The sequence below is a fragment of the Lactuca sativa genome, chromosome 6 (assembly GCF_002870075.4).
Source record: "Lactuca sativa cultivar Salinas chromosome 6, Lsat_Salinas_v11, whole genome shotgun sequence".
In the NCBI taxonomy this organism is placed as follows: domain Eukaryota; kingdom Viridiplantae; phylum Streptophyta; class Magnoliopsida; order Asterales; family Asteraceae; genus Lactuca; species Lactuca sativa.
In genome coordinates, this window is record NC_056628.2 from 75,837,949 (window position 1) to 75,846,804 (window position 8,856).

The 8,856-nt window shown below is 40.2% G+C and overlaps 1 non-coding gene across 1 annotated transcript; it reads right to left on the reverse strand.

Moving 5' to 3' along the window:
* Positions 1-6,472: 6,472 nt before the first annotated feature.
* LOC111890259 (small nucleolar RNA R71) lies at positions 6,473-6,579 on the reverse strand. The gene has a single exon (XR_002849783.2). It is a non-coding gene; the product is annotated as a small nucleolar RNA R71 (small nucleolar RNA).
* Between the last annotated feature and the right edge of the window lie 2,277 nt (positions 6,580-8,856).

Sequence of the window (8,856 nt, forward strand, 5' to 3'; positions counted from 1 at the left end):
TCTTTATGACCATTCTTGATATAACTATAGGTGCTTGTTGTGTTTGTGACTCTTCTTCATACGACTGTATGTTTTATGTATGTAAGGTGAAATTGACCAGGGGGTGGGATAGACCCATTCAGTTAGAAGACATTGACTGAGTTGAAATAGACTCGAGGGTGAAATAGACCCGGTGATGAAATAGACCCGTTATAGCTAAGATCTGATATGTAGGTATGGTATGAGGTATTTTGGGGAACTCACAAAGATTTATGTTTATGGTTTCATGTTTATTGGTTCAGGTACTTCCATTTCCAAAGGGAAGAGCACGATATGATTGCATTGCACCCATCAGTGTTCCACCTTCCATGATTTGTTTTGTACTCTAATAACTATATGACACGTTTTTATAGTTTGATTTGGTTTTGGAATTAATGAATGGTTGTTTTCGATTGACTTAAAGAAAAATTTTCACTTAGTATTTTTAGGACGTTACAAGTTGGTATCAGAGCCTTAGTTTGAGGGATTCGGGTACAATCTCGGGCATCTGTAAACTCAAACTGAGGAATTGTTAAACTTACGAAAAAAAACATTTTGTAAAAAAATTTCTACAAAAAAAGGGGCATGATGCGTGCAATCGACTGAGTATAAGTAAGTGAATCCCAAATTACCATGCTGAAGAATTATGATTTGCATCCATGTTAAGTGAATTGCATGCTAGAGTAGGGCTAAGGGTACCTTTAGGAATTATATGCTAGAAATTTCCTGATTCGTGTGATGCCTTATCGTCTAATGAGATTGAATGATATGTATTACTCAAGATTTATATCGTATCAGTTAATTGCTAAATGTGTGCCTAGATCCTATAGCCTCAAAATGAGTTGTTTAGCCTTATTTCATGTTCCTTGTTTGGTTGTGGACTTAGGGTAGAATCATTTATTCAATAGTCTTTGTGATCCAATTTTGTGTATAATTTGCATACATAAGGCAAACGATAGTGTTGGTAGAAGTTCCTGGCAATGTGGGAGCAAGTGAGTTGGGGATTTCTAAGAGAGTTTGGAAATGTAGCAGCTTGTTGTGAGTGTCGTTAATGGAGTATCAGGAAGTGATTAAGGAGGTGGCTTACATGATTCAATACAATTCTTGAGGATGATATTTATAGGTATGGAAGGTAGTATTGGTCCCGTACTATTGATAGTACAGGATCTATACCCGAGTGAAGGAAACTCACGATGATTATGAGAAACTGATTGAGTGTGAGCTTCTTCGTGTGTATACTTATTTTTTGTGTGTTACGTTTCAGTATGGTGACGACATGTGGTAGAGTAGGAGGTTCAGGATCTGGTTGTAATGCAGGGTCTTGTATCAAGCCAATTAATGAGGGATTATGCGAGGTCGTCGGGTCGGAGATCACGCGACTGCGATGTTGTTTGGCATGATCAAGGAAGGGATCATTGAGACGATGGAGGAGTGCTTCAGTGTATTTCGTGATAAGATGTTTGTCGGGAAGCACATAGCATCTACTCTCTCGTTCAAGGATTTCTGGGGATGTGGGGCACCAGAGTTCTTTGGGGGTGAAAGACCCTATTATCGCCAGGCGATGGATAGCTGACATGGTGTGTGCCCATATGACGAGCTTCTGCCTTGAGGGTTCGTAGTAGAGATTTTCGCTGCAAGATATTTGTGGAAGAGAGCTGGGGACTGGTAGCAGGAGGTTGGCTATGCCCTAGGACCACTGGTCATTGATGCTATGACCTGGCCTGATCTCATGACTAGATTTCGAGCTGAGTTTTCATTGGATGTCTGCACCCAGACGACTGAGACCTTGGCATAGATCACCATCATGTTTCGGGAGAGAGCTTTACTAATCCCGTAGGATTCCTCAGATGAGGAGAAAAAGAAGTCACGATACCATGATATGCAGGGTGGGGGTTCGGGCTGCTATAAGTGCGACATGATTGGTCACTATAACAGGGATTATACCGTCACAACCCAGGTTTCAAGTCTGATTTGCTTTCATTACAATCAGAGGGGCCACAAAAAGACCGATTGTCTAAGTTTGACACGAGGAGCGGTTGCAGTACTCACTCCAATGACATTGAAGATCACTAACGGCCTCTAGGGTATGTTTGATGCGCTAAACGTGAGCAGTCGAGCTTTCCAGCACCAGATATGGTTATTGGTATGTATCTTCTTCTTATCTTATTTATTGTTTTATTTTTATACTTAATGTGTATATGATTGTTTATGGAACCACCCAATTGTTTGTATATCTTGCAAGAGGTTTGGTAAAGCTCCTGGGGAGCTTGGTTATCCATTAGAGATGGAGATCATTGATGATGGTCCAATGAGACTATATAGGGTTCATCAAGGTTGTATTCTTGAGCTATTTTGGGAGAGGTATCTGACTAATTTGATTCCTATTCCTTTGTGCAAGAGCAAGGTCATTGTTGGGACGGATTGGTTGAGCAGTAATAGGGAGATGATTGACTGAGAGCACGAGTTAGTATGGGTTCAAACCCCAACTGGGGGATAACTAATTATTCGTGGAGAGGGTGCTTAGTGTGGACCATCTCTCTATTCAAGTGTGAGAGCTAGGAGGTACCTTCAACAAAGTTTTCATGTTTTATGACCTAGGTGTTGGATCCTAGAGAGGAGGGAAAGAAGAGTTTTTATGAGATGTCAGTAATCCTAGATTATCATGATGTATTTCCTGTGGATTTACCTGGATTGCCTCCAGAGAAGAAAGTTGAGTTTCAGATGGATTTGGAGTGTTACAAGTTGGTATTAGAGACTTGGTTTGAGGAATTCAGGCATACTCTCAGGTATGCGTGGACTCAGAATGAGGGTTTGGTGAAAATTTGCATAAAATAAATGTTTATTAAATGGGTTTCTAATAAAAGAAAGGGGTGTGATGCGTATAATCAGCCAAGCTCAAGTAAGTAGTTCCCAGAATACCAAATACATGTTTATTATGATACGATATGATTATTAAAATTACATGCTAGATTATGTCTAAGGATCTGCTCAAGATTTTATGATAGGAGAGATGCCATTATATGCCTGATTGTATGAGTTTTATAATTTTATGCTATTATGGATTTCAGATAAGTGGATAGAATGGCTTGAATAGTGTATGTTGGTTATATTTTTCGTTGCTTGAATGTTTCTTGCTTTGTGGTTTGTGGGGGCTCTTAGCGATATGGATCAACTACTAAGTGAATATGCTAAGTCACATGTGGCACAGTTTAAATAATCTCAGAGTGGTCGATCTAACCCTATTACACAACTCTTGTTTGAGTACAACCGTTCTAGGTTTGAGTCTTTTACTCGAAGGATTATCTGATCTCTGTTCCGTGTGACTAGATTCATGAGGTAGTTAGTTGACATCGGTGGGAGCCTTGCAGCAACTGAGGGCGGGAGCCTAGGAGAGTCTAGGATATGCTTCAGTGGGTTTAGTTGTGTTTTTTAGTGAGTTTTTTGTGCATCAATTTTAAAAGGTTACTTAGAGGATTCAGGATGATTCTTGAGGCAAGTATGGATAAGTATGGAAGGTAGTATTGGGCCCGTACTATTGAAAGCACAAGATCGATGCTCAAATCAGGGAGAATCTTGGAGAATCTAGGAAGCTTCTAGGAGAAGGATTCAAGGGTACGTTCTAATCATTTCCACGTTGTATTTTAGTTTGGTGATGAGCACTCAGGAAGGAGGTTCTAGTTCTGGTTCCGGCTCAGGTGCAGGTATTGAGCTGATTAGCGAGCAAATGCGGGAGTTTATCCTGTCGAAGATTACATGCGGTATTTTGGAGCAGATTCCTATGATATTTGGTACGGTCAAGGAGGGGATTTTTGAGATCTTAGATGAGTGCTTGGACGCGTTTCGTGCTGAGGTTATGGCTATCTTTGTAGCTCGTACTCTATCTTTCAGTGAGATTCGTGCTTGTGGAGCTCCTATGTTCTATCGGGTGAAGGACCCCATTTTCAATAGATGATGGTTAGCAGATATGGCTAACGCGTTTAAGACGAGTTTCTATCCTGAGCAGTCGAAGGTTAGAATTTCTTCTTTCCTTTTGAAGGACAGGGCACATGAGAGGGTTTTATTGGTTCCTTAGTATGCTTTATTGAGGTGCAGCAGTTGGCACGAGAGTTTTAGGATCTCCGCTAGATTAATGAGACTGTGGCAGAGATCACTGCCATGTTCCGGGAGAGGGCTTTATTGGTTCCTCAGTATGCGGTAGACGAGGAGATAAAGAGGGTAAATGATATTGCCATATTTATACTTATTTTTAGGCAATATTTAAGTACAATTTTATTAAAAAGTCAGTAATTTGTTTAGAATAATGGTACTTATGAGCTTAAATGTTGTTTACAGCCAAAAAGAAGACATTTTGAAGAAAAGGGGACTGAAAGTGTTAAAGAAAGAAACTTTGGGAATCAAAAGAGTAAAAGTGAAGTAAATCTGGAAAAAGGTTATTCACGACGTGAATCGTTGGTTCTAGAAGATATGTACGCGGGTGAAGGAATCCTTGACGGGCACGGTTATCTAAGACTCACGACGTGAATTTATGATTATTCACGACGTGAATTTATGGATATCAGCAACTATATAAATCCTTGACCTTTACGAATAGAGACACTTTTGGGCAGAAGGAAGGATTTCCAGAAGACGTTTCAGAGCGAAAGAAAGGATCTGGAAGAGGGTTTTCAACACCAAAAGAAGTAGAGGTTTATTTTTAGTTAAATAAGAACATGTCTTGCATTAGTTTTAGCTGTGTTGATTTATCTGCTATAATGAGCAGCTGAATCTAGCTACTCTTGTTTAGCTAGATGAAGCTTTGAACTTATGAATAGTTATATGTTTATGGATTGAGCTTAGTTGGTAAAAATTTGCTTGTGTTTGATTTGTATGACCTAGCATGTTATTATTTGTTTATCTAATTGCTTAGTTGCATGTTCTGTGTAGCTTAGTGACCATTAAACTGCATGAACCTGTTTACCTAATAATTTAGTGAACATTGAATTGTTAGAGCTAGGATTGACCAATCTTAGTTAGTAATTAGAATAAATAAAGTTTATCCGTGCTAGAGAACGTGAATTGTGATCATAATTGCGTTTACACAACAAAACTTACATATCATATTTACATCCATAATTAGTTTTGTGTTTAATTATGTGTGAACATACATGGTTTGACATGAATTAGTTAAGTATTGGTAAGATAGAACTAAATTACTAATATAACTAAAAACCAACTTAGTAATCCGTAATCGTTAGCTAGTCATAAGGGAGAAGTGGATTTAAATTAAACAATAGTGTGTTTTTATTTATTGAATTTGATTTAAGTTCATCTGATCTTGTAAAACCAGATAAAACCCCTTATTAAACTTGTTAAATAAATTAGGTTAATTTAATAGTAAGTAAATTAATTAGAACACCGTTCCCTATGATCGACACCCGACTTACCCAAGCTATACTGTAATTTGACTAGGTACACTGCCTATAAGCGCATAGATAGTTAAGTTTGTTAGGTTATAAATATTAAAATTAGTGGGTACTTTTGTGCACATCAAGTTTTTGGCGCCGTTGCCGAGGAACGGCGCAGATTATTAGTTTATTTAGTTGCATTAGATTAATCGCCCCTTTTTGTGGAATAAAATCAGCAAAAAGTTGAATTGGTTATTTATTTTGTTTGCTAGCTTATCTTAGTTTAATTTTTTTTTTCTGTCACAACGTTCACGACGTGAGATTTAGTACACTCACGATGTGAAACATGAAGAGTTCATTTTTAGTTTTTCTTATTTTAGTCCAGTTTTACGTTTTAGTTTAGCAAGTTGCAGGAGTTCATGACCAGAAGCTCAAACACACCCTTGGTGCTACCACTTGAAGATCCCGAGTCTGCAATTCACAAGAAAAAGACACCCTTGCAAGAATTAAAGTCAGCCTTTTCTAGGAAGTTGGGAAAGAAGACAGGAGAGTCAAGTTCATCAGTGAAGCACAAGAGCAATCTTGAGCATTTGGATCACACACCCGTGCAAACCGAGTCCGAAAGCGATACCGAGCCAGAATTTGAAGAACACACGAGTAAACCCGAGAACGAGCCAAGGAACGAGATGGCAGCAATTGAAGAAATGTCCATGGGAGCTCACAAGAAGCGGATCCGAGAAGATGTGGGCCCCGGTTTAGTCCAACCCGCAATTCCTACCACTGCCACATTCGAGCTGAAGGGACACATATTGACAGCACTGAAGGACATCCCATTTTTCAGGAAGGATCATGAGGATGCTTTTACGCATCTAGACGAAGTCAACGACATTGTGGATTACTTCAATGTCCCAAATGTCACCAGAAACACAGTCTTGCTTAGAATGCTTCCCATCACTTTCAAAGGAGCTGCTAAGGAGTGGTTAAAAGCACTCCCACCGGGTACAATCACCACATGGGCTTAGATGCGTGAGCAATTCCTGGATCAGTTTTGCCCGCCATCCAAGATAGCCAAACTCAAGAAGGCAATAGCCAACTTTGAGCAACAGCCGGAGGAGTCACTATACGAAGCATGGGAGCGGTACAAGGGCTTACTTAGAAATTGCCCTCAACATGACCTAAATGTGCAGCAAGAGATGTCAATCTTTTATGATGGGGTCAACGTGATGACAAGATAACTCCTTGATTCTCAAGGACCTTTGACAAAGAAAAATCCAAGGGAGGTCAAGGAGCTAATTGAAGAATTCGCGAAACACTCCCGCGAATACCACAACCCGAGGCAAGAAGGAATCAAAGGCGGAGGAGGGTCCCAAACTGAAGAAATAGCAGCGGTCATGGCCATGTTAAATAATATGGACCGCAGGATAACACAGATGGACCAGTCGATACATGCCATAAGAGTAGGTTGCGAGAGATGCAGTGGTCCACACTTGACAAAGGACTGCAATATAGATGATTATGGGAATAGAAAGGCTCAAGTGTGCTACTCTAGTGGGGATAAGCTTGATGAGGACTGGAGAAAACCGAAGAGGGAGTGGCTGCCATATGAAGAGTATAAGAAGCAAAAAGAAGAGAAGTATAGGCAGACAGGTCGAGGCCTCTATCAAATGGAGCAGCCACCAGCCGAGAAGAAACCCGACCTAGAGACCATTTTAATGAAGTTTATGGAAGCATCAGAAAAGCGACACGATGCCACTGATTCTGCTATTCTGGAACAACAAACTTTGATAAAGAATCAGCAAGCCTCCATCCTTAACCTTGAAGTGCAATTTGGTCAGCTAGCAACTCTAGTTCATGAAAAATTGTCCCCGAAGAATCCCGAATTAAAGAACCAATCTCACATAATGGCCATAGACACCGAAGAAGAAGCCATCTCGGAGTTCCTAGAAGCATTGGAAGAAGAACCACGGAAGCCTGATCAAAAGATGAAGAAGATCAAGCTCGAACATCATGAAGCTGCTGAGTTCCAGAATTCACGACGTGAACCTTATATGTTCACGACGTGGGCCCGTTATGAACAGAAAAATTCTGCAGTCAGTTCGGTTTATAAGCCAAATTTGCCTTTTCCTTCCCAAGCTACCCTTAGTCCACTAGAGAGAGAGCATAGAGAGTTTGTCAAGCATGTGAAGGGGATCGTGATTAATACCCCCTTTGTCGAGTCCTTATCTAAAGCTCCCGAGAACCAGAAATTATTGCAAGACTTGATAGACACTCGAAGGCAATTAAAGATGCAGTCTACAGTGATTCTAAGTGAACAAACTTCAAAAGCTGTGTTGGGAGAAACACCAGAAAAGACGGGGGATCCTGGACGCCTCACTCTTCCATGTGAGTTTGGGAATAAAATGAAGGTTAATGCTTTATCCGATTCTGGGGCTAGCATTAATCTAATGCCTTTTTCATTTTATCAAAAATTGGAGATACAGAAGATAAGGGCTACAAAAATGAAGATTCACATGGCGAACCGTTCGGTGACGCAACCCCGAGGCATAGTGGAGGATATTTTGGTGAAAATTGGAAAATTTATTTTTCCAATAGACTTTGTAGTCTTGGACATGAAAGAAAATCCGGATGTTCCGATAATCCTTGGTCGGCTATTGCTTAACACTGCTGGTGCCCTTGTTGATATCCGCGAGTCTAAGCTAACTTTGAGGGTTGGAGATGAACAAGAAGTCTTTGGGATAAAGGACGACTTTCAAGAAGATAAAGAAGAGGTGTTCACAATTAATGAAGAGAATGAACTAGAAGAACTGGAAAAGCTTATGGAAGAAGAGATAAAGGCAGTTCATCAAGTCAAAAGGACAAAACCAAGGGCATCTGTTCCATATTTGATTGAAGTCATAGCTTACAAGAGTCCGCCTTCTTGGGTAAGCAAAGAGGAAGAGGAATTAACAAGTGATGAAGAGGAGGTCACTTCAAGAGTAACAAGGCCGGTGGTGAAAGAGGAGGAGAATGACATAAAGTGAAAGGCGGAACCCAAGGGCACAAAACGCAAGCTTGAAGAAGAGGGAAGAGCTAAAAAGGAGAATTCAAAGAAGGCATATAAAAGGCGAGTTCAAGCTTACAAGAGGCGGTTCAAGGAACAAAAGATCTTGGTGGAGGACTCCTCCGAAGGCTCAACGTAAGAGGCACGGAGTCCAGCTCAAGACTCCAAGAAAAAGAAGCGTTTCTCGGGAGGCAACCCGAGTTTGGTTTGAAAATTTTTTCTTTCTTTTTGCATTTTAGTTTTGAAAACTTAGACCGAGTCATCCAACTCTATTAGAACAAAATGTGGGGACCTTAAAACGAAAGTAGTAATAATTAAGAACTTAGTTCAAACTCTAAAATTATTTTCCAGATTTTATTCACGACGTGAATAGTTACCCGTTCACGACGTGAATTGTGAATGAATCGGACACAT